The sequence below is a fragment of the Pan troglodytes genome, chromosome 15 (assembly GCF_028858775.2).
Source record: "Pan troglodytes isolate AG18354 chromosome 15, NHGRI_mPanTro3-v2.0_pri, whole genome shotgun sequence".
NCBI classification, from domain to species: Eukaryota; Metazoa; Chordata; class Mammalia; order Primates; family Hominidae; genus Pan; species Pan troglodytes.
This window is the reverse complement of record NC_072413.2, coordinates 89,379,238-89,405,275: the sequence shown is the minus strand read 5'-3', so window position 1 is coordinate 89,405,275 and position 26,038 is coordinate 89,379,238. Positions and strand designations below refer to the sequence as shown.

General features: G+C 51.5%; 1 protein-coding gene and 1 long non-coding RNA gene across 8 annotated transcripts in view; both read left to right on the top strand.

The window, feature by feature from the left end:
* CCDC88C (coiled-coil domain containing 88C) overlaps nucleotides 1–26,038 on the top strand; it is a 146,721-nt gene that overhangs the window by 16,638 nt on the left and 104,045 nt on the right. The window lies entirely within an intron of this gene.
* Nucleotides 1,178–16,979, top strand: LOC134808314 (uncharacterized). The gene is made up of 3 exons (XR_010151006.1): nucleotides 1,178–1,224; nucleotides 16,644–16,728; nucleotides 16,847–16,979. It is a non-coding gene; the product is annotated as an uncharacterized LOC134808314 (long non-coding RNA).

The window sequence follows — 26,038 nt, the reverse complement described above, 5'->3', positions numbered from 1 at the left end:
TATATAATATATAATATATAATGTATATAATATATAATATATAATATAATATATAATGTATATAATATAGTATATAATATATAATATATAATATAATATATAATATATAATATAATATATAATTAATATATATATTCTTACTATGGATTAGGAAGTAGAAAGAAACTTAAGTTCACCTGTTATCTCAACACCTAGGTATACCACTGCCAGCATTTTGGTACTTGTGCTTGCTTTGTGTGTGTGTGTGTTTCTAAAGTGTGGCTCGTATCATTATACTGTTTGTAACCTGCCTTTTTTTCATTTACCAGGCAGTGAGCAAGCTTTTCCCCGCCATTAAATACTCTTTCATAATATGAATTTTGGTGTCTGTGTAACATTTTATCGTGTGGGTGTAACTACTATCATTGTCTCAGAATTATAAACCATACCACTGTGAACATACTTGGTACATAAGTCATTCAACAAATGTTCTTATTTCCTTAGCAGGGAGTTCCTAGGTCAAAGGACATGAATACTTTGAGAATTTTTGCTACTTACTGCCAAAATAGCCTTATTTATAGGTTTTTTCCTTTTTCTTTGGTCAGTTACCCATTTGTGTTCTTCACCCTTTGTGATTGTGTTGGTTAAAATGCAGCTATTTTGACAAATTGCTATTGCATGCTGAAGATTCTCGAGTCCATGCCAGGCGGCGAGGTCCTGAGGTTGTGTTTGCAATGTCTGGGTGGACTTCGTTTGTGTTGGAGGATCTTAAGTGCCTTTTGGGGATCTCTCCAGCAGGACTGCCTGAGGGAATCGTAGTGGGGTTAGAGAACAAGGCAGCCATTAGGGGCAGGGCCTGGCTGTGGCGGGGAGTCCAGCTCTGGCCTGGGCTCTGTCCCCATGTCGGCAGCGGGAGCTTTTGTGGACCCAACCATCCGGAGGTCACAGTCAGCTTCCATGTGAAGGTTTGCAGTCCGTTCAGAATTCAAGAGCGAACCCTCCAGACTGCTGGGAGATGTGCCTGAGGAGGGCAATGGTCTGCGAGGGGTCCCCCGTCCTCCTCCCGATCCCCATTCCCTAGCTAGAGCTTGTATAATAGAAGAAGGAAATGCAGGATGTGGAAGCTCTGGTGGCCCCCAGGTGGGTGGGACTTGCCAGGTTACCGGCTCTTCCTCTTTCTGTTTCTCTTTCTTGTCCTCTCCATGCCCGAGATGCTCACGTTTTGTGGGGTGGGAGAGTGGCCAGGTAAATCAGCTGCAATAACACCTGTGTACGCAGGACATGGGATATGGCCAGACACAGGCCCGGGGAGCAGGGATCCTGGAGAGCTTTCTCGGGGGAAATGTCTGCCTGCGGCTGGTGGGGTTGACTGGCAGGGAAGGGGTGTCCTCTGGGGAAGAGCGGCACCTGCAGAGCTTTGGAGACATAAAGCAGCCTGAAGGTTGGGGCGTCTCTTGGGGGTATGGGGGTGAGGCTCCAGGCTGTGCTTAGGTGCTTAGGGATCTGAACAACTACTTCTTCTTCTTCTTCTTTTTTTTTTTTTTTTGAGAGGGAGTCTCACTCTGTCGCCCGGGCTGGAGTGCAGTGGCGCGATCTCGCCTCGCTGCAACCTCTGCCTCCTGGGTTCACATGATTCTCCTGCCTCAGCCTCCTGAGTAGCTGGGATTACAGGCACCTGCCATCATGCCTGGCACATTTTTTGTATTTTTAGTAGAGACGGGGTTTCACCGTGTTGGCCAGGCTGGTCTTGAACTCCTGACCTCAGATGATCCACCTGCCTCGGCCTCCCAAAGTGCTGGGATTACAGGCGTGAGCCACTGAGCCTGGCCTAGGAACCTGAACTTCTAAAAGAGAGAGCTTAGGAAAGAAAACTCCTGCTCCCATTTGGAGAATGCACAGGTGTTGGGAGGGGTTGGCAGGTCGCAGGGCCCTGGACTGAGGCCACGGCAGCAGAGAGAAGGACGAGCTCTAGGAGACTCTATGGGGATCCAGCCCAGATGTGGGAATCCAGGGGAGAGGGGTCCCTGGGTTCCTGGTGTGACTTGGGGGTGGGACGTTGGTGCTGTTCTCTGGGTGGGCCTGGGGCTCTGGGTGAGGAGAAGTGGGCTTAGTGGGGAGCAAGCCAGCTTGGTGTCACTGGTGTTGATCAGGTGGATCTGAGCGTTCCTGGCTGGGAATGCAGATGGGAGCCATGGGGAGGTTGGCTCAAGAGTCACAAGCAGGCATGGAGAATGAGAACTGCCCACGGCTAAGGAGGTGGGAGCAGGCCCCAGGGTTAGGGCTGGGCAGAGCACATGGGACTCCCCAAGATGACAGTGAGGAGTCCCCCAAGTGGGAGGACCAGAGGGAGAGTGGTCCGCAGAGAGGAGAACCCCTGAGGAGAGAGGGCACCAGCACAGAGGGCTGCCCGAGGCCCAGGAGACCACTCAGCTGTGGGCGGCTCAGTGCCCACCTGGAGCAAGCACCCTAGAGGAGCAGGAACAGCCGTCTGGGCCGAGGAAAGCCATGCTCTGCAGCAGACCTGTGCACCCCCAGGGCTGCAGGCTGCTGGCGGTAGCTTCCTGATCAGCCAGACAAGAGGGCTGCAGCTCTCAGGGCCACTAGAATCCCCTTTTCCACACTTAACAAAAGGCCTGCACTCCCAGCCTGTGGTGCTCCCTGTCCTGCTGGCTCCTGCTGGTTGTATTTCTTTCAATTATTTATTTTACCTTTTTATTTATTTATTTTTGAGACAGGGTCTCACTCTGTCACCCATGCTGGAGTGCAGTGGCACGATCGTAGCTCATTGTAACCTCAAACTCCTGGGCTCAAGCAATCCTCCAGCCTCAATCTACCAAGTAGCTGGGACTACAGGTGCGCACCACCATGCCCAGCTAATTATTTTTGTATTTTTTTGTAGAGATGGGGTCTCACTGTGTTGGCCAGGCTACTCAAACTCCTGGGCTCAAGCGATCCTCCTGCCTTGGCCTCCCAAGGTGTTGGGGTTACAGGCGTGAGCCACCATGCCAGCCAGTGTTAGTGTTACAAGCTCAGTGGTTCAACTGTTGGCCAGGGGTGGAGCAAATGGGCTGAGGACCTGGTGGTGTGCTGAACGCCCAAACCTCTTGGGAGGCAGGTTTGGTTTCTGTAAGCTGTTAGAGTGCCAGTTGGACTTGTTTTCCTTTCTTTTCTCTCCTTTTTGTTGTCAGAAGAAATGCTGTCCAGGCATATCAGATAGCAGCAAGGAACTGTGGGACTCAGATCTGTGCCCAAATCAAAAGGCTGAGAGATGAATGGGAGGGAGCTTAACCTTTACTGAGTGCCCGTGCTGGGGGCTTTAGAGCCTCGTCATTTTTCACTGTTACTTCGGTATTATAAAGAAGAAATTACCGTCTCCATTCTATAGATTAGGAAACCAAGGCTCATGGAGCAAGATCAGGAAACAGCCCCAGAAAGCTGCAAGTTTTCTTCATCGTCAGCTGCTTGGAGAAGCTTCTTTCTAAAAGCCAGGCTTTCTAGAATCATGTAGGGAGGTAACTTGCTGCAGGTGGACCTGCTGTCCTGTAAAGGCTGGCAGGGCCAGTCAGGATCTGCACCCGCAGTGGGGTGGGGGTGCTGCGTGTGGTGTGCCCCCCAGCTGGGAGTGTGGGCTCCCGTGATAACCCAGCTTCACACCAGCCTGGAGCCCAGAGGAAGGGACCGGGTTGCTTCAGGCACCTCTGAAACTTCCGGGGTTGGGCGGAGGGTGGAACAGGGAGCAGCTGGCCTCAGACTTCACCCCTCACCCCAGAGCGGCAGGAAGCAGAGATTCAGGGTTAATTGCAGGGGTTGCAGAGGGCGAAAGGTGGGTTTGATGTAATTAGCAGAGTTGGAGTCCAGCCAGGGCAAGGAGATGGAGAGAATGTGTGTGTGTGTGTTTGAGTATGAGTGTGAGAGTGTGTGAGTGTTTGTTTGTGAGAGTGTATGTGAGTGTGTGTGTGTACACAGTCTTTCTGTTCTCTGAGGCTTCCTTCCCTAGGACTTGAGTCAAGACCTTGATTTGCTGGGGCTTTTCTTCTGTTCCAGGAGCGGCCATCCTTTCCTCAGCCTTTGCGGGAAGGAGGTTTGGCTCAGGAGTCTTGCTTTCACTCTTGGTGTTGGGGATGCCACCCAGGCCCCTGTGGCTGTCCCCTTGCCTGGGCCTGTTGGGCACAGCACCGAGCCCAGATGCTCAGAACGTGCAGCCTCACAGGGTCTGCTTGGAGACCTGCCCACCTCTGGACATTGACACATCGGGACTTCCCCCAGGCCCCTCTCCCTCCCCTATTGGTGTTTGTTCCAGAATCATGTTTCTGATACAGGTTATCTTACCATGTCAAGTATTGATTTTTTCACCGTTTGCTCAAGTTTTTTTCTTTCTTTCTTTTTTTTTTTTTTTTTTTGGTGACAGGGTCTTGCTCTGTGTAGCCCAGGCTGGAGTGCAGTGGTGCGATCACAGCTTACTGCAGCCTCGACCTTGACCTGCCAGGCTCAAGCAATCCTCCTGCCTCAGCCCCCCGAGTAGCTGGGACTACCAGCATGCACCACCACTTCTGGCTAATTTATGTTTCTGATTTTTTGTAGAGACAGAGTCTCCCTGTGTTGCCCAGGCTGGTCTCGAACTCCTGAAGTTGTTTCTTAATTCATGGCCATTTATTTACAGAGATGTGTGTTTATGAGCCCATCTTGGGGAGCACAAAGTAAGCAACAAAGCTTCTGGGAGTGGAAGCTGAGTGATCCCCTGATCGGAGGGCAAGGGGTCTGAATTTGTGCTTCCGGAAAAATTATGGCTGAAACGATGAATGTTAAGCTTGCAGAAGCCGCGAGTGAGCTGTGCTTGGTGTTCCCGGTGCTTGTCGGGCTCATTCTTAGTTAGCTCTCGTTCAGCTCCGATTGAAAGCTGCACTTGTGGGTGATGAGTGTTGTGGGAATCGAGTGATGCGGGCGTGAATGAAGGTTGGAAACACAGCTCACTTTATGGACATACCCTAAACGCCAAAGTGGGAGGAAGTGGCAGGAGGAACCAGTTCCTTTTGTGACAGAAAGGAGAGAAATGGATTTCTCAAGTCGTTAAAAAGAAAAAACAGAGGTTTCTCCTTTGCCTTGGGTTTGGTGTTAAATGCCAGGATCAGCATGTTTGATGTTCTCACTGGTTTGTCAAAAGGAGTTTCTGAAGAAGAACTTGCCCAGGCAGGCTCTGCCTCTCCATGAAGCCGGCTGCGTGGCTCCCCTCCAGGGCTCGTAACAGTTTTTGTTATTCAGCTCTTCTTTTGGGAACGGCAGAGATTCTCTGCTGCTTCGCCTTGGCATCCAGGGCCCCTTGATCCTTCGAGATGTAATTGTCGCGATATAATTGTCGTCTTATTTTTCTAGTAATGAGAGGAATGTCGAGGGAAGGAGGATGGGGAAGTGCTGGTCTTAAATTGGTGGTTTCAGCCAGTACTGTAAAAGTTGAAGGGGCCGCACTCTGTACCCCCAGTTCTGAGTTGGTGGTATTTAGGGGGGAGGCAGAGATTTCAGATAAAGAGTCAAGGCTGCCACGTTCCACTGGGAGGGTTCTATTGGTTTGGGATTGGGTTTCGGGGAGGCTAAGGGTTGAGGGGTGGTAATTCTACATGTAGGGGTGTTCTGTAGGGGAAGAGATGGGGCACACTGCAGCTCTAGGGAGAAGCCTCTGGTTGCTTTCCTTAGCTGCAGCTGGGCAATCCTGGCCTGGGGGCTGGTGGCCTGGGGAGGGAGCAGGCAGGTTTGCCTTCTCGGCTGGGGGATAAGGTTAGCCACTGCCTGGTGGAAGTGGGTGAGCCAGCTCTGTGGGGTGACTTCTTTGGTTACCCGAAGGCCGGAAAAGTGAAGCCAGAGAACAAGGTGGAATGGGAGGTGGGAAGGCAGGAATGATGAGAGCTCTGCCACTGTGTCAGCTTGGGTCCCTGAACACTTTCCCTGGTCCAGAAGCTTGTGTTCACTGTTCCCAGCAGTGTGACTTAGGGTGCATCGTCCAACCTCACCTGTAGAGCAGGGGTAAAAATTACCTTATAGGTGGTTGCGAGGCTCAAATGAGATCACAAGACGTTTCTTTAATCAGTGAATAATAATAGCGACAGCTCTGGGTCCCAGGCTGACTCTGCAGGGGACGTACTTGTTCACCTGTATTCTGCAGGCGGAGGGGGCAGTTACTTGCAGATAGGGGTCTTGGGAGGCAGGAGACACAAATCCAAATAGAAATGGAAAAACAACCAAGAGCCTCACCATCTGCAGAGGCACAAGGTCGAATGGTGGGTTCCTTTGAGCGTACCCCTCAGATTTGTGGCCTTGGGTAAGTTACTTCATCTCTGAGAGTCTTTCTTATTTGAAAAGTGGAGATATTAATAGTGCCAGCCTGGGAGGGTTGTAGGAGGGGTTCTACAAAGGCCTTGTACTCAGGGGACATGTGGGTGGGAGGGGAGGATGCCCACCCGTCTGGCAGAGGGGTGGCAGGCAGGCCCCCCACCCAAGGCCCCTCCCCTGGCCACTCTGTGTTCATCTGTTACTGAGCGGATTATCCAAGGACCCCTCCCGGAGTAATGCGCTCTGATTCATTTGGATTAATCTTACGCGTGTGCACGTGTGCCTGTCTCTAGCCCTGCACGTTTTTCTCCTGTATGATCGTTTTATTTTAAGCTGAGTGACTTACACATATTATCTCATCAAAGGAAGCCTCATGATTTTATCCCTCACCAGCAATAGAATTCCTTAAAAGCAGGCACTGAATCTTTCTGTTTGTCTGTCACCACACCAGCATGGAAATGTGTCTGCCGTCAGTCAGCATGTGTTAATGACAAGATACATAACGACAGAGGCCACCATTCAGTGGAGTAAATAATTCAGAGAATAAGTCATTACAATCAGGGAGCACGGTGTCACACCAGGCCTGGGCCGGGAATCCTGTCTCTAGGTTAAAATGACCCTGCAAAGTGCCCCCGACCTGCTGCCCTTTCTAGACTGTTGAGTAATTAGAGGATGGGGCCTGCCTTGTTCCTCTGTGTCCCTGACACATGGCAGGGACCCAGGCCCTGACTGTTTAGAGGGTAAACAGGGGTAAACCGGTATGGAGGTGCAATGCAGTGAGGGGGCTGGGCTGGAGCTTAGGGCTCCCCTACTGTTTTCACGCAGACCTGTAGGCTTTTCATGTGGTGTTTGCTTTGTTGATGGAAATGCCATATGTCAGGTACTGGGAGGCTCAGTCCCTGGGGGGTGGAAATTAAATTGATTGTTTTCAACTTTGTCTAGCCAGCTTGGCTCCCCTGAGCGTTCTAAGGTTTAGGCTGAATGACTTTAAAATTTTAAGACTAAAATTTTTGCCTCCTTTCCAAACCTTAGTAACCAGACAGGCTCACCTTCTGCCCAGCAAGTCAGATTTACGTGCCTTTAAAGTGTGGAATTGTGGCTACTTAAAGGACAGAAACTCCGGAGCAGCTGGCACTTTTTGTGCTCAATTGGTCTTCTAGCACCCTGTTTTTAGGGTGAGAATTTGTGGCATTCAGATTTTACGGAGTAGAGCTCATGAAGTTGATTTCTTTTCTTTTCTTTTTTTTGAGACGGAGTCTCGCTCTGTCGCCCAGGCTGGAGTGCAGTGGCGCGATCTCGGCTCACTGCAACCTCCGTCTCCCAGGTTCAAGCAATTCTCCTGCCTCAGCCTCCTGAGTAACTGGGATTACAGGCATGGGCCACCATGCCCCGCTAATTTTGTATTTTTTAGTAGAGATGGGGTTTCACCATGTTGGACAGGCTGGGAAGTTGAATATTTCAGATGGAAATGGACTAAGTTGCAGAGGCGAGTATCCCAAGCTTAGATGCCAGAAGAAGGAAGCATTGGTGGTTTCTGAGAACTCTGGGCTATTTTGATAACCACCTGGGGCAGTTAATCCAAAACAGGTTGTCCAGACCTTCAGAGGTAGCCAGATGGGGGCTGAGGTGTGGGCCGTCTGGGAAGGCGCTTCTGTCTGTACCCCTTCTCCTACCTTATCCTTGTTTCTTCCTTCGGGAGGTAGAATTCCCTCAGGTTGCCTCTGCCTCATCTGCCCCTCTGCCTGCAGGGCTGGGGGGTTAGGGGGTGGGGGGGCTCCCATCCTACTTGCGGACAGAATAGCTGGCACCTGGACCTGTCATCTCCCAGCTCAGCCTCTCCCTGGGCAGCTCCTCTTGTCCTCCAGGGCCGCCCTGACACTGGTGTGACCTGGGGCAAGCGGCCCAACCCCTCCTAGCCTGTTCCTCTTTTGTCAGATGGGGGTGATGACTGCACTCCCCTCCCTGGGTTGCAGCGATTCTGAGAGAGCCAGTGAGCGATTGGTGCCTGGGAAATGCCCAGCCCAGTGCCCAGTGCCCATGGGCCGTTTCCGGGAGCGGACTCCGGTACTGTCTCTCCCTCTCCCTCACACGTCCTGTCTTTGCAGTTTCTCCTGCCCCAGCACCTTTCCTTTTTCGCTATGTGAGGCCTTGAGGACTCTCTGGAATTTAACATCATTATCGCCGTCATCACACCCCTGGCCCTGACTTGTTTTCTCTGTGTCCCACCCCACATTGCAGACTCACTCAGGGCGGGGACTCCGGCAGCCTCTGCCTCTCCCAGGAAGCGCAGTGAGGGGGCTCAGTGAGAGTGAGGGGTGCAGTGAGAGTGAGGGGCGCGGTGAGAGTGAGGGGGCTCAGTGAGGGGTTGCAGTGAGGGGCCGCCCTTGCTGGGGTCCCTGGTGCTGCCTTCAAGAACTCCAAAGGGCCAGGTCTTCGGGCTGGGCTGGGCTTTAAAATGTTCCTTCTTTTATGCATCGCTGGTATGGAAACCCTGGGTCATTATCGGCTCTGGGTTTAAAAGATGAGGTAAATTGATTTCTAAAGGCAAAGCCACTTTGACAAGCCTTTTGATCTCATTCCTTTTGAACAGAAAGGAATTGGAAATGTGACCAGCTGAAGCCTCTCTCCTTTCTCTTTCCCCTTGAAAAGGTTCTCCTCCTCTAGCCCTAATTAAGGTGTCCTTCCCTGCTCTGGGTGGTTGAAGCCAGCCCCTCGGAGCTCCATGTCCACCGACTCCCACCACTAGGTTTCCTGGATAGGGATTTTTGTTGTTGCTTTTGTTTTGTTTTGGCAGGGTTGGGGGTGGCATGTGGTAGGAAAGGGTGATCTGAAGCCAGAGTTTATAGAGCATGTTAAGTTCTGGGTCTGTTTGAACTCCTCCTAGGTACAGGTTCAGGAAGGGAGAGCTGGAACCACTGGAGGTGGCCGTGTTCGTGGGAACAGGGTCAGTGGGAGCAGCTGTCATGGTGGCCCTGGGAGCTGCTACCCTGGAGGCCCCAGAGGCACTAGAGAGTCAGGAACAGCCAAATGGAGCCTGGGAGTGAACTCATGAGGCAACTTTGAGATCCAAGTGTATGTTCAGATTTAGTTGGAAAGAGTTTAGAAAGTAGCTGGATTGCGTCACTGCACTCCAGCCTGGGCGACAGAGCAAGACTCCGTCTCCAAAAAAAAAGAAAGTAGCTGGAAAGCGGACTTTCAGCTCCAGAGTAGAGTAAAAATTTTAAAAACAAGAAAAAGGAATATAGTACACTCAGGAACATGTAACTTCTGGTCTTTTAGGAAGCTGCCTCTTTTTTCTTTTTCTTTTTGAGACAGTCTTGCTCTGTCACCCAGGCTGGAGTACAGTGGCATGATCTCAGCTCACTGCAGCCTCAGCCCCCTGGGATCAAGCGATTCTCCTGCCTCAGCCTCCCGAGTAGCTGGGATTACAGGCACACGCCACCACGCCTGGATAATTTTTGTATTTTTGGTAGAGACGGGGTTTCACCATGTTGGCCAGGCTGGTCTCGAACTCCTGACCTCGAGTGATCTGCCCGCCTCGGCCTCCCAAAGTGCTGGGATTACAGGTGTGAGTCACTGTGCCCAGCCTACTTCTGACTTTTAAAAAGCAAGCAACACAGAGAGTTATTTGTGTAAGGGGTACAGAATTTCAGTTCTGCAAGATGAAAAGAGTTCTAGAAATGGATGGTGGGGATGGTTGCACAACAGCATAAATGTATTTAATGCCGCTGAACTGTACACTTAAAACTTAACCATTTTAAGCTCTTTTTTAGGTTATGCATATTTTACCACAATTAAAAACGGGCACCCAGTGGGTTTTTTGTTGTTGTTGTTGTTTTGTTTTGTTTTGTTTTTAGCAGGAAGAGAGTTTGTACCGTGAGGATGATGGTAAATTAAAAGAACTGTGTTCTGCATTCCCTGGGTCCAGCATGAGGCTCAACACACAGGTGCCAGTGAATGGGCAAGCTTCTCAGGCTTCTAGAACATTCTGGTTTGTGGCTGCCATTGTGTTAAGCGCTTGGTGTTGAAGGCAGTGGGTGTTGGGACTGCTGCTAAGAATCCTTACTTCCTTCCCATTTCAGTCTTCACCTTCACTAGGTGGCATTTATTCTCATCTCAAAGATGAGGAGACAGAAGTTCAGAGAAACCAAGGACCCTGGGAACCTTGTCCCAGAGCCCAAGACCTTCAAACAAGGAAGTGGTGAGCCTGAGGACCGAATCCATGTTCTTCCTTTCTGGAGACCCCTGTCCTCTGCACTCTCTGGTTCTGATAGGTGATGGGAGACCAGGTAAAGGAAGTGGGGTGCTTCCACCCCATTCTCTGGGCTTTGGAATCTGTTGTTTGGGTTTTTTTTTCTTTGTGACTCCCTTAGGCTCTGGGAATCCTGTAATAGGATGGGACCAGCCACTGGCTTTTCGCATGTGTACCTGGAAGGCGACTTTGGTATGGCCACTGGCCACTGGGAAGGTGCAGTGGGCTGGCCATGGACTTTGCCTCCTGGTGACCCACAACACTGACTTGGAACAGTTAGTTAGAAAACCCAGAGGCTGGACGGGTGAGAGCCCTGTGGCAGCCTGTGCGTCACCGCCCCAGTGTTCTCTGTGATGGGAGGCTTTAATGAACAGGAGCGCCTCTGAGATGCCAGCTTGGTTTTTCTTCATTTAGCACAGAGCACGGGGCATACTTTCGGTGTTGCACTGAGTGAGGAGAGTCCCCACCCTCTCCAGTCTGATAACGAGGTGGAGATGCCAAAAGCATAAATTAAGCGGATGGAGAGTTTCTGTGGAACATATGGCTATGTGCCAGATGCCGTGCTTAAATCTGTGTCAAGGAGCAGAATCGGGCATCTACTAAGAATGTGTGTGACAGTCATCATAAGGGGTTTGGAACCCCAGCCCCGCCTTGAAAGTAGCAACTTGCTGCCCCACTGAGGGAGCAAAGTAACCATGGCTCGTTGAGCAGGACTCATCAGCATTTCTTATATTTTCTCTTTTTTTTTTTTTTTATCCTTTTTCTTTTTCTTTTTTTTTGAAACAGAGTCTCACCCTGTCGCCCAGGCTGGAGTGCAGTGGCACAATCTTGGCTCACTGCAAGCTCTGCCTCCCAGGTTCACGCCATTCTCCTGCCTCAGCCTCCCGAGGAGCTGGGACTACAGGCGCCTGCCACCACGCCCAGCTAATTTTTTGTATTTTTAGTAGAGACGGGGTTTCACCGTGTTAGCCAGGATGGTCTCCATCTCCTGACATTGTGATCCGCCCGCCTCGGCCTCCCAAAGTGCTGGGATTACAGGCGTGAGCCACGGCGCCCGGCCAAGAAAAAGCTTTTCTCCTCTTTTTTTTTCTTTCTTTCTTTCTTTTTCTTTTTTTTTTTTTTTATTTTTTAAATAGAGCCAGGGTCTTTCTGTGTTGCCCAGGCTAGTATCGAACTCCTGGGTTCAAGTGATCCTCCTGTCTCGGCCTCCCAAAGTGCTGGGATTACAGATGTGAGCCACCACGCCTGGCCAAAAACCTTTTTTCACTTGGAGTCAGCATAGGGGTTTTTCCACATCAAAGCAATTCCTCTTAAGCCCCAGCAGCCAAGGTACTCGTGTTGATGATGGATAGTCCTAGGATAGCAAGGCTTTTTAGAAGCTCATGCTTAAATCAAGCAGGACTAAACTGTCAGACACAGAAGCATCCCTTTCTGCTTGAAACCTTTGGGGTCAGTGACCTTGACTTTGAACTTGGAATCGCATCTTTAAGAGCAGTTGTTGACTTTCCCCTGGGGAAGCCGGGAAGGCCAGGAGGAGGATGGAGCAGAGGTCAGGGCCCATGACCCTCTCTTCTCTTTTAACGTTTGGACTCGGAGGAAGCCTGGATGGAGCCATTTTCCCTCCTCACCGTACCTGTCCCTCCCTGGTTTGTAAACTACCCCCACTCCACTTGACCAGTAGCTGCTGAGGCCATAAGGGCCAGGCAGGTCTTCAGATGAACTAATTGGCTCCTCATTCAGGTGGGGGACAGGAGTGTCTCTGTGTACTTCAGTTTCCCTTGAACCTCATGTTGGGCTGGCGTGCAGACTAATATTCTGACAGGCTGAGCAGAATCAGGACCCTCGGTGCTTTATTTTCTGTCTTTTGTTTTTGTCACATGAATGATGGGGTCTGAAGAAGACAGAGACTCACACACCATCCTGCCACCTCAGCACATTCAGGTGCTTCAGGGTTCCCTGCGGAGCCTGTGGCCCTTCCCTGGGAAGGGAATCTGTGGCTTTCGTGGGGACAGCTGAGGGCTATTAATACCCAGGGAAGTCCTTTCCACCAGCCCCAAAGGGAGAAGTTCACATCCCTCGCTGCCAGTGTGCTTGAGTCATGGCCCACAGTTAGAGCGGATCTCAGTCTGTGTTTGGTTGAAACGTCACGTGTTTGAGTGTTTCGATCCTTTTTAAGTCATTCTCTGTTTTGCGAGTGGCCGACAGCTCGCTGTGTGTGTTTCTTGTTTATACATCAGTTTGAGAGCTTACTGTGAGCGTCCGAGTTAAGCTCTGGGCAGCAGACATGGTCACCGTCTGCTCAAGGATGCTATAGCTCAGGTCACTCAGGAAAAGAGGGATCTAGTGTTGCTATGGCAGACACCTTAGCCCTGGACGTTTCCAGAACAGGCGCTACCTGGTACCTGCCTGGGCCTTGAGCACCTGAGGCCTGGAGGCTGTAGCATCAGTGTCAAGAACGTTGAGAAGCTGGGCCGAGGCAGCCTAGAGCCACGAGGCCTAGTCCCCTCATTTTACATGGGAGGTGGAGCGGGGGGTGGGCTGAGGCCACATGGTGAGTTAATAGCAGAGCTGGAGCTCACTTCTGTGTGACAGATGATAGAAATCTGGTCATACATTGGTTAGGGCCCTTCACACCTTGGCCGTCTCCCGCTTGCTGGCCGCAGCACAGTGGGGATATCGCTGGGGCGTGGTAACTGCTCCTCTGTGTTTAGGCTAATGGTGACTCTAAGGGGGGTGGTTTCAGAGCAAGTCCTGATGGTGTGTGGCTTCGCTCAGTAGTGGAATGTTCAAGCTTGCAGGGACCTGAATCCCCAGCCGCAAGGCAGAACCAATGGGAAGCCCTTAAAATGCATTGTCTGGACCCCACCCCTTGTAGAGTGAGGGTTTCTGATTTAACTGGCCCAAGTGGGCTTGGCTGTCAGTATTATTTAAAAGCCGTTGTCTTAGGTGATTCCGATGTGCAGCCAGGGTTGGGCACTGCTGATCCTGCCCAAGCTGCTCCTCGTTTAGCCAACAAGAAAACTGAAAGAAACATGGGCCATTAAGTGGTTTTTGTCCATGCCATCAGCATCTCGGCTCTTGTCTCTCAGGGTGCTGCCTTCCCTCCTTTCCTTGTTTCCCTGTCAGGCATCAGCCAGGAATCTTCCTGCGGCTGCATAAAGCCTTGTGGAAAGCCCCTGGAGTGGCGACAGCTGGCCCGTGCACTTCTTGTGGTCAGAGCGACGGGAGGAGGCCTGTCTAGTCTGCCTCCTAGTGCCTTTGTCCAGGACCTAACCCAGCAGGCAAGAGAGTTCAGGTTTGTCAGTTTCCATCTGGCTTTGGAAATCTGGGGGCAACAGAAAGAGAGCTCTTATAGGCGGCAACTGTCATTGCCTTCCTGGGAGCAGTTTTGTCTATATCGTGTGTGGTTCCCGCCACACATGCTGCGGAGGTAGCTTGGCCTGACTGGGCCTTTGGAAGAAGACGCAGCGGAGTGTAACCGTCATCTGAGCCAATTCGCCAAACCTCCATGGCCCGGACGTTGGCACTCTCCATGACAACCCGTAGAGGTTCTGTGGTTGTGGGAACGGAGCTGAGAGGTTCAGTAACACAGCTCAGCCCCTTGAAACTGACTGTCAGTTCTATAAAGGAGTTAAATTATCTTTGCGTAAACATTGTGTGTTTAGAGCCCCGTGGTTGATTTTCTTTTCCCAGAACAAGTCCTTGTGTTAGGCTGTGCGTTTTGGATGTGGACAGTTGCGCCAAAAGCTGATTCCACTTTGGGCGGAGTCACTCTGCATCTTTATGCCTCATTTTCCACATTCATAAAGTGGGAATCACAACAAGGTTAGATTAGACTGAGGATAAATAAGTTAATATATTTAAAATACTTAAAATGATACTGGGCACTTAGTACACAAATATTAAAAATTACCACCACTTTTGCATTTCATCACAGAGGATGCCCAGTACTACCTCATTGTGGTGGGTCCTGGCTACCTTCTCTGGCAGAGATGACTTCGTTGGTCCCAAGCCCCTAAAGTGGTGCTAGCCTGGGTCATAGCCCGTGAATGCAGAGCCCAGGGCTGTTTTGGCGCTGGGCGTGAGGAGAAAGTGTGCTGGCCTCTAAGATGGAATCTACAAGGCTTCCCTCCCATTTGAACAATCACGTCCAACACTGGGCTCGGCCATGGTGGAAAGTCTAAAAGGTGGCATGCAAGCTGCATGAGCAGAAAACACACAGATTGGCCCGAGCATGGAGACTGTCAGCTTCCAGAGCAGGGTCGCACATCGGGGTGGTGAATGAACTATGGCCACCGTGGCAGGTGTGTGTGTGGCATGCGCAGATGTGCACAGGCCCTGTCGGTTCTACCATTGGTCTGCTCTACTGTTTATTTGTTTATTTATTTAGAGATGGAGTTTCACTCTTGTTTCCTGGGCTGGACTGCAAAGGTGTGATCTTGGCTCACTGCAACCTCTGCCTTCTGGGTTTGAGTGATTCTCCTGTCTTAGCCTCGTGAGTAGCTGGGATTACAGGCACCCACCACCATGCCTGGCTAGGTTTTTTTTTTTTTTTGTATTTTTAGTAGAGACAGGGTTTCACCATGTTGGCCAGGCTGGTCTCGAACTCCTGTTCTCAAGTGATCCACCCACCTCGGCCCCCCAAAGTGCTGGGATTACAAGCGTGAGCCACCGCGCCGGGCCTGCTCTACTTTTTAAATTGTTGGCTCACCATAGAAAGAGCTCAGTCATCACAGGATCTATAAAGAGTGTGAAGTAGATGGTTCAGGAAGTATTGTCCCCATTTTACAGATAGGTAATGAGGCCCTGGGATGTTAACTGGCTTGCTCAGGGTCACACATGGCTAGTGAGTGTCAGACCTGAAATTGGAATACAGGCCCTTCTGCTCCTGGCCCAATGTTTTTCTCTGTACTGTGTGGCCTCTGATATAAAAATGCATGTGGACAGTTCTCCTAGGAGGTGGAGATGTGTCATAGGCAGCAAGCCCTGTGCCCCACCCAGGACAAAAGCAGGCTTTTAGTTTTAATTAATTAATTTTTTTTTTAAAGAGGCAGGGTCTTGCTATGTTGCCCAGGCTGGTCTGGAACTTCTAGTTTCAAGCAGTCCTCCCACCTTGGCCTCCCAAAGTGCTAGGATTACAGGTGTGAGCCACCACACCTGGTCAAAAGTAGGCTTTTAAAACCCTGGAATATCTAGCCCCCTGTTCAGCACACCCTGGACTACCAAAGAGGGGCAACCAGCTTTTGGTGTCTGAGTTTGGCCTTGCCGCCCACCTTGTGACCTGAGGCCCTTCTCCAAACACAGGTTTTCTGTGGGCCAAGTGGGCACGGAAACCCTCACCTCCCAGGGCTGGGCAAGCTGCGAGACATCTGGCACTGTGTTAGCTCCTCCTCCTGGGAACCTTCTCACTGAGGCTGTAGGAGGCTCCCACCTTCGTAATATGCATCAGGGTGCTGCTGTCTGTCAGAATCGAGGCCTGATGGGGTGGGGGTGGTGGGGAGCACATGCCATGAGGGCGTTTCTTGTGCTAAAGTTACTTGTGGGGTGAGAGAACCCTGGGTCTGGGGTAGAGATGGAAAGGTGTGTTGGGGCCCTGGCTATGGTTGGCTGGCATTCATTGGTAGACTTCTTAGGTAAACCTCCTGGCCGGTGGGTGGCACTTTCCACGTGGGCTCCGTGTGCTTTGGGGTCTTGCAGAGCAGCACACCCAAACTTCAAAGTAAAACTACCTGAGCGTGCTGTGTCCTGGTGGACCTTGTCTGTCTTAGAAAAGGATTGGTAGTGCCGGTCTCACCATGTGGCTCATTAGAAAAGGCTTCCAGGGATCTGAGGGATCACACTGCATTTCTTCATGGGGAGAATGTGCTTTGGAAGGAAAAAGTTTGTCATCTTTCGAGGATGGGAACTGTAGTATCCTTTGCCGCTGGGTGGATGGTGCCCTAAGAACCACCCCCGTGCTGTGGATTTGAGGGTCAGGGTTTGGGGCATCACCCGTGGGCTTCATCCACCCTTGGGGCTGTCTGTGGCCAGGAAGGGAGTGGGGGAGGACTCCAGGATCCGGAGTCCAGCGGCACACTGGGCTTGTTCGCAGCACATTGACAAGCCTGGTTCCCCAGCTGGCCCTGCACCATGGAGCAGCCGCACGTGTTGGAGAGAGCAGCTGATGGGCGTCCCAGGTGTGCAGTTGGGGGTAGGCTGGCCACCCTTTCCTCCCGGTGCCAGTGCGTAGTGTGCAGCACAATAGTGAAGGTCATAGTCTTTCCACCTGAGAATTTTTGGTTTATTATTTTTAAGAGATGGGGTGATGATTATGATGAAGAAGGTGAAGAAGCAGATGAGGAAGGGGAAGAAGGAGGAGATGAGGAAAATGATCCAGACTATGACCCAAAGAAGGATCAAAACCCAGCAGAGTGCAAGCAGCAGTGAAGCAGGATGGTCTACGTTCTGCTTCCCTGGAAAGGATGAATTTACATCATTTGACAAGCCTATTTTCAAGTTATTTGTTGTTTGTTTGCTTGTTTTTGTTTTTGCAGCCTAAAATAAAAATTTCAAATAAAAAAAAAAAAAGAGAGATGGGGGTCTCGCTATGTTGATCAGGCTGGTCTCGAACTCCTAGACTCAAACGATCCTCCCACCTCAGCCTCCCAAAGTGCTAGGATTACAGGTGTGAGCCACCACGCCTAGCCTCCACCTGAGAGTTTTTGGATAATCTTCATGGCTTGGATGTTGACGCATTGGCTTTTGCACCTCGGTCTAATTGGATGCACCAGTCCTCTTGGTACCCAGATGTGGTGCCCTAGGAACATCTTCCCAGGATGCACCAGTGTGCCGTGGTACCCAGGTGTGGCACTCCAGAAGGCTGTGCCCTCACACTGCCTGCAGAATGGGCCTTTATAGTAGAAACAGAGGGAGGCTGCTTTCTGCAGGTGTCACAGCATCACCCATTACTGGAAAAGTTTACATACAGATAAATTTGTTTCTGCCTCACGGTGAGAAAGAAGCCTCTTCTCTTCTGGGGCTATCACCTTCCAGTGCTAGGTCCTCTTCGTTGGAGACCCCTCCCTGTCACAGCACAATGTGGGTAATAAAATGGTTTGTGACCTGCGGGAGTCCTTGTGTCTTTTCCCAGTGCTTGCTTTCCCCAGGAATGGGGCTGTTCCCAGGGGTGTCTGGTTTCCAACTGGCCATTCATCCGGTCCCCACACTATTAAGCAGCAAGAACTGGTTTTGCAAAGTAAACCGATACCTCGTGGAGTATCCTCAGCCAGCAAGGATGAGACAGTTTAATAAGTGCCTGGCGACCTCCGAGGAGGCAGAGTGTCCCTGGCTCCCCACTTTCTCCTCCCCCTTCCTCCTGGCTCCCGGACATCTGAGTGCCCAAGCAGAAAGAGGGAGGGGCTTTCTCATTCCTTGGTGCTGGGGAGGAGGCCTTGATCAAAGTAGTGGTGTTTGGTGGAAACAACGACAGTCTTTCTTGGGGGTTCTGTTCATGGCCCCCTGAGATTCCTGGCTGGGCCCCCCCACAGCAGCATGGCCAGCCTGGGCTTTGGGCAGTCTCCTTGGGAGATGACCCGTTCTGTGGAACGGATTGCCCTGGGCACTCCAGGCCTGGCAAAGCCAGGGTTCGAGGGGGTGACTCTCTTAACTTTGAGAAGCAGCTTCCCCAGCTCCAAGTCTACAGATGGTGAGGAGAATAGGGCTCTATAAGAAAGCTGGAGGCTGCAGTGATGCAGGAAGGCACTGGGCTGGAAGGTGCTGGGAACGGGTGCACTGGAGCCCTGGGGTCCTTCAATAGGATCTGGCTTTAAGATGAGGCTTTGCGGGAGGCAGGATCAACCCCAGCGTTGGAGGATGGAAGGAGGGATAGTGACTGACAGGCCCCTGCTTTGTAGCCTCCTGGGTAAGTAGGATGAGGGTCACAGCCCAGGGCTTTTCAGATTTCCGGGGCCTGTGACACTGGTTGTTAAAGAGGCACAATCAGATGACACCTGGGCCCTGAGAGGCCCTAGTCTTTATATTGCAGGAGATAAAGCAGAGAATTTTAAAGCGGGTGCGTAGCCTGGGTTTGGAGTGTTCGCTTGAGTCTGTGCCAAAAATCCAAGCAGACAAGGTCGTCCCTTGAATTTTCTGTAGGAGGCCAGGTAGTCCTTGGGAGCATCTATGCATGCCTGTACCTACTTCTTGGGCTGGGGTCAGATTTAATTTCATCCCCAGCTTTGGTGGTTGTGTATTTCTCCCTCTTCTCTGGGTCATCTCTGCCTCACCTGCTAGATGGTGTCTGTAGGACCCATGTCCTGTAGAACAAAGGGAAACACGCTGAGCTGGAGATGGAACAGCTTTGTTAGGGACCTGACTTTGAAGAACCTTTCAGGGTCTGTTATTCCTGACAAAGAAGGCCAATTTAGCGTCCAGATAAGCTGGGGAAAGATTGTGTTCTCATGTTTTGCATAATCTCCAAGGTGCTGTGTCATGGGGCCCACCATGTTGAAAGGGTCTCTGGAAACCACCTGGTCCAGGGAGTGGCAGATAGGTTTAATCTTGAGTTGATTGGTTGTGGCTGCCCAGAGGGCTGTGTTGAGAAGGATTATGAGGCCTCTGCATTGAGATTTGTGGAAAAGAGTGCTTCATCAATTAGTGATGTCTGCTGTGGGGGCAGGAGGTGGACAGTAGCGCTCCATACACAGTGTTTGCTATCTCTCATCTTACAGATGAGAAAACCAGGGCCCAGAGAAATTGTGACTTGTCTCTGTATTTAATGGCGGGTCTGAAACTTAAACCTAAGGCTGCTGAGATCCAACCCAGTGCTCTTTCTACTGCCCTGACATTACAGAACCTATCCTAGTAGAGGATGAGTCAAAGTGTGAAACAATGAAGACAAGATGTCGTGATAAAATGGGCTGTTCAGAAAATACACCGTGGAAGGCATCAAGAAGGAGGCAGGGAGGTGGGCTCGGACTGGAGAGAGGAGTGAGCTGAGTCTCGCAAGAAAGGGCCGGTTTTTTTGTTGTTGTTTTTGTTTTTTGAGACAGAGTCTTGCTCTGTTGCCCTGGCTGGCACAATCTTGGCTCACTGCAACCTCTGCCTCCTGGGTTCAAGCGATTCTCCTGCCTCAGCCTCCCAAGTACCTGGAATTACATGCACGCACCACCATGCCCAGATAATTGTTTGTATTTTTAGTAGAGACGGGGTTTCACCAAGTTGGCCAGGGTGGTCTCGAACTCCTGACTTCAATTGATCCACCCAACTTGGCCTCCCAAAGTGCTAGGATTACAGGCATGAACCACCACACCCGGCCAAAAGGCCCGGCTTGAATGGAAGACAGTCTGCAGTCCCCTGCAGGGGCCACCTGGGGCAGAAAGTGTTGCTGCCTGCTCTCTTCTTGGGTCAAGTTTTAAAGCATTTTTCTTCAGTAGCAGGAAGAGGATGCAACTTTCGTGGGCATAGAGAATGTAGAGAAGATCACATCCTAAACCCAAAAAATTCCTCCCCAAGTTTGCGGGCTGGTTGGTCACATCTGTGTCCCCAGTACCCTGTGCACAGGTTGTTTGAGATTTGGAGTTTGACCCCCTCACGGGCATGTGTGAGGGGTCTGGTGGGTCACAGTCTCCTTCAGAGGACAAGCTGGGGGACAGGAGACTCAGACCGTACCGGGAAAGCCCCACACCTTTCAGTTCTGCCCACCCACAGGTGCTTCTCTGGGAGCCCCTGAGTGATGGAGGTAACCTTTCCTGTGAATGGGACCAGTGGCTTTCAGTGGGTTAAACAGAGGGTGGACCAGGGCACACACTGCTTCACAGCCCTGTTTGTGGTCCATTTTTCTTGCAGGAAGGGGCATCAGTTTGGCACTTAGAAGAGTTACTTAAATTTTTCCACCAGCAATGCTATTACACCCTTACCGGATTGGTGGGCCACGTTGTCAGCCTTCCAAGTTCCCATTCTCCTTGGCTGGTGGTTAGTGGTTATAGTCACAGAAGGGAGGACTACAGGGAGGATACGGGGCGTGCAAATCACAAACGCTCCCTGGGGACTGCAGCTTCCACCAACACAGTTCTCTCTCCATGGTCTCCCCCGCCCCTTCCCTCTGTCTCCTACTTCTGGGCTGGCCTCCAAACACATACAGAGGCCTTCATTTTAAGAGGCACATAGGGGGAAAAAAAACAACTTCAGAGCATGTAATTGTGGTTATGTAAGAAAATGCCAATATTCTTTAGAGGCACATTCTGATGGAGAAGTGGAATGACATGATGCTGGAGTTTGCTTTAAAATTCTTTCCCTTTACAGCAAAGGGAAAAAAGATAGATGGAGCCAATCTTGCTTGTTGTTGAATTGGAGGGTATACAGGGGCTTATTGTACTGTCTGCTTTTATTTGCTTTTGAGACTTTTCACAATAAAAATGTTTTTAAAGTGTATAGAATTCTAATGACAACTTTTTGGCTTGCATGTAATTTTTGGCGCTCTTCTAAAAACTGATTTACCTATTTAGAGATGCGGGCCTGACTCCTACACCAGCACTTTGTTCTTGGGACTTTGCTGCTGCCGCCTCCTAGCTGAACACTGGTGTGCTTTATGTAAGGTTTTCTGAAAAGCTGCAGTATGTCCAGCCGCCGCAAGATAGCCGAATCCTATTATTAACAGTTTTACAAAGGTTATTTGTACTCTTGCATAAATAGTAATGTGAGTTTTGTTTTTACTAGACAAATATTGATTGAGCATATATGTGGGAAAACAAATATGAGGAAATGAATGAGGTGGGGGAGGGACCCTGACTGTCTCAGGACCCTGCTCCGGAAGCTGGCAAGGGAGACACCCCTGTAAGGAGAAAGGATCTTCAGCGCGGAGTTGGTTCTCACGGTGGGCTCGCGCAGTTCCCAACAGTTTTACCCCTTTCGATATCCCCGTAGTGAGCCTGTATTCAGCCCCCAAACACCTTTTCCTTTAGTAAAATCTTCTCATCCTGTTTTCAGGATAGACCCTTTTTCCGGTAACTAAACTTCTTGCGGGCAGACACAGCGTTTGAGTTTTCGCATTGGCTTCAAACAAACCCAGTGGAAGTGGACAGTGAACAAGACACCCCCGCGGGAGGCCCGGGCATGGGGTGTGGCTGCCAGGCCTGGCCATGGAAGGCCATCACTGTGGGCTCTTCTGGGAGTGGCACTGACAGCTAGCAAGGAGAATGGGTGCTGGGGCGGAGTGGAAGGAGGCGAGCCCGAGGCCGGAGTTCCTCCCCCAGGAGGCACCGTCAGCGTCCCACTTCTGCTCGTGTGATCCCCTGGAGGCACGTGAATCAGGCAGTAAACATGGAGTGAGAAACACTGGAGTAGAAGACCTTGCAACAGCACATGTGTGGGCCCAGTTCCTAGCTGCCCCGGGTGGCCAAGGCCACATCCTGTACACACTGGTCTGGGAGTGTCTGCATTTCAGCCCTTGACCGTGAACTTGACCCTCTGGAGGTGTCCATCTTGATGTGATCCTCTGACTGCAACCTCATCCTCTGCCTCTCAGAGCTGCCTCCCCCTGTGGCTTCTTGCCCTGAGGCATGGGAGGCGTTGGTGCCAGGAGATTGGGGTTTGAGTCAGGTTGGCTCGGGGATAAGACCCAGCCCTTCCACACATTAGTTTGTGATGCTGGGTCATAGTGCGTCTGTTTGCTCCCTGTCAAGGGACCAGTAACATGAGGGGTCGGAGAAGGGATCAGAACTCTCGTGGGCCTCCAGTGTGTCGCAAGTTTTTGCTGTTCTGCTTTTCATCAGCTGCTGGTGGGAATGCAAATTGCTGTGCTCACTTTGGAAAAACTCTCCGGCAGTAAAGCCTAAAGTTCCACATCCACACACCGTACTGTGGCCCAGCTGATTTCTCTCCTAAGGGTATCCCGGAGTAACTTCTGCACATGGATGCCTGGGACTTCACAGCCCTTCTGCACACAATAACAGAAACCTGGAAGCCGCCCAGATGCCCATCAGTGGGAGAAGGGATGAATACACGAAGACACGATCACACAATGGAATATTATACAGCTGTCCAAACACATTAACTACAGCATAACTTCAGTGATGTAGGTGGATTCTGGCAATATCATAAATATTAGTAAAAATAGCATGTTCCCAACGATGACTTACAGCACTATGCCTTTTAAAAATAAAGTTAAAAGCAACTACAATGACTGTACTCTCTAGGAAAATTTACAGGTGCAATCAAACTGCGTAAAAAAGAGCATGGGAATGTGTACTTCTCATTCCGTTTTTGGTGTCTTGGGTGGGAGGAGGTGGCGGTGTGCTGGGGGCGCCATCTGGTTGGCTGTAGGTTATTGTCAAGGCCCTAGCCTTTGTTTCAGCTGGTGGGTGTGCAGGTGGTTATTACATTGTGAAAAGTGACTAAGTGGAAGTGGGCCATGTGCAAACCAAAGATGAGTGTCCCGAGCCAAGGACTGCCATGAACAATTAACCCAGTTCCGTGCATGTCAGGCCCAGCGCTCCCCGGGCCCCAAGCTGGTTTAGCTGAGGCTGTGATGGCCTGGCGTTCACTGGGGGAGGGGGTGGAGTCTGCTTTTCCAGTTACTCTTTCCCCTGCTTCTCTTGTCACCCCCTGTCCCTCCAGCTCAGGCCTCCCCACTTCAGGATGCCTGCTGGCTGTAGTGACCTCTGCCAGCTTGTGGCTTTGCACTTCCTCAACTACTGTTTCCTATCTGTGTCACACAATTAGTGCCTTGTTATAGATGGCCTCACCCACTAATCATTTCCACATGTGCGTGTGTCTTTTAATGAGCTAGTAATCTCCACAGGGCCAGAGGTCATGTTTTATCTCCTCTAATGTGGCAGATTTCTGCCCAATTCTGCACCCACTCTCCTCTTCTTCCTTACTTAAAGAACCCCCAGTCTCCCCTCAGCTAGGCAGTGCCATGTGGCTGCATGGCATGTATGGAGCAGCGTCGTGTGCTCCTGGGAAGCCTTCCTAGAAGGAGGAGGCAACACGCCTCCCTTCCCCCTTCCTCCTTCCTGCTGCACGCACTGCAGGGTAATGGCTGGAGGTCCAGTCCCCACAGAGGGGCAACCAGACAGAGACTGGTCCCTGACACCCGGCACTGGGGGGCTCGTATAGCAGCTTTGGGCTGCCTGTCTCCTGAGAAACTTCAATCTTGTGTAAGTCACAATTTTTAAGGTCTTTGTTACTCACAGATGAACATAATTCTCAGGGGTGCATCTTGTAACCCTCCCCACCATGGTTCTTAGCACTTCTGGGTACATAATGATTATACTGTGAATCCTGTGGGTTAAAAAAGTCAGAACCTTGAAGTGGCACCGGGGGGGACCATCTGCATTTAGCAAGAGATCTGGACTCTCAAGAACTGACGACGAGTCCCATGATGCATCCCATGCTCGGGTGGCCGGGGTGCATCCCTTAACCCCCTGAACTCCACTTGCTTGCTGGTTCAGGGAGTGAATAACCACGCCTGCCGACCTCAGAGCTAAGTGGCATAGATCGTCAGCCGTTCAGCACCATCGCTCCGGCTCTCATGCGCGTGAACTGTCATCTTCACAGCAGGCCTCAGGCTGGGAGCTCCGCTGTGGAAGAGTAAGCTCATGTCTCAGCCTGCCACACAGGAATGGGTTGAAGGGCTCGCGTGACACCCATGCCCTGTCCCTGGCAACTGATGCTGCCAGCCCTCAGTGGCCACTGCCACCCCCTCCTCCTGAGAAAAGCTCAGGGCAGACAGTCTGAGGTGGGATGAGCTTGTTTGTTCAGGTGGGGGTGCTTTTTCATGGTTTCTGTTTCTCTTTGTTTTTTCTCCTTTCTTCAAGACCAGTGTCTCAGTGGACACAGGGTGAGAGCCACTTTGTGGCAGTGGGGGGGGTGGGGGTGCGGGGCGGGCAGGCAGCTTTGCTCGGGTGGGTGTGGAGTGGCTGGTCTGCCCACCCGGAGCAGTTCTTCACGATGTCCTGGGGCCAGCCCCACTTTCCCAGGTCTGGGTGGCCGGGGCTGTGGCAGTCACTTTGGGATATTAACCTCAGGGGCTTGGCAGTGTGACTGAGGGACAGACATCCTTTCCTACCTCGGCAGGCCTGGGTGTCGTGGGCAGCCAGCTGGGGGCTGAGCCAACACTGGGCTTACCTGGGGGTGCACGGCCCCCATGGGAGGGCACCATCCAGGGGACTCCTGGGCCTCCCCACAGACAGCACCAGCCACTCTTCTGCATCTCTGCTCTCTGCCTCTGCTGCCAGGTGGGTCTCAGGATGCCCAGCTGCAGGCTTCCTGGCATTCCTTCTCACCTCTGCGTTCATGCAGGAAATGTTTGTTTAGAGCCTCCCTGTGCCCCACCGGGGCTGTGTTCCCACCTGTGGGCTCTCCAGAGACGACAGTGGATAAAAGCCCCTTGCTACCTTGACTGTGGTTCCTGGGGGGCAGGGGTCCTATCTGTTTCCATTCACCATCACGCCCTGGCTCCTAGCACATGCCTTGAGGGGACGGGGGCTCAGTAAACACTTGTTGGGTGAGTGAATGAACACATGAGTGGATATAAAATCGAGGCAGTCATGAGTGTGCAAAGCACAGAAGATGGCGACCAAGGTCAGGGAGCAGGAGCAGACAGCGCCCCCACCACCAGCCAGACATGCATATGCCCTGCGAGGAGCACCTGGGTGTTTCAGGAGGCTCTGAGCTCACAGGAGAGAAGCCTGACCTATGATCGTCACCCTGTCCTGGGGGCAGCAGCAGGATTGACAAGTGTGGCCTTTCCTGGCTGCCACAGCCTAAAGGGTCCTCTGCACCTCCCAGCTCCTCAGGTCTCCTCCGCAGATACATTTGGGCTGCTGGCTGTTGGCTGACTGGGTTCAAGCCTCTTCTCCTGTGAACTCGCGGGGCTGGAAGGTCTACGTTTCCAGCCCCAGCCTCGCCACTTCTAGTCATGTGACCCCAGGGCACATCCTTACTGTCTGTATCTCAGTTTATTCCTCTGTAAAATGGGCACAGTTACGGCACTTGCCCCATTGAACGCAAGAAGATGCATGCCTGCTGGAAAGGGTCAGATCAGAAGGAAACATTTGCCCCCCACTCGTCCTGAGGAGCCTCGCACAGGGAAGGTGCTCCGGGCATGGACAGGGTTGAGTCTCCCCTCATCTCGTGGCTTGGGCTGGAAGAGTCCACTTGCTGCCGAGGCAGGGCTGGCACAGACTGCCATCCTGCTTGGCTTGGGCATGGGAACAGCTGGTGAGGGTGCTTTTATTTGCCTGAAGTGTGGGCTCTCGGCCGGCCCTGCGGGGAAGCCAGAGCAGCTGGTCTGCCTCGTGAGCAGGTGCCGGGGCGGGTCTGTGCGCCTGCCCTTCCCTCCTTCCCCGAAAACGCTCTTTGATTCCGCTGCCCACCCCCCTCTTCCCCACCTCACCCACATCTGAAGAAAAGCTTCCCTACTTAAAGGAAAAAAGGAAGAATAAGCTTCATCTGATTTGATTTTTTTTGGAGTCCTCAGGTCGGAGCCTCGCACAGCAGGGGTCC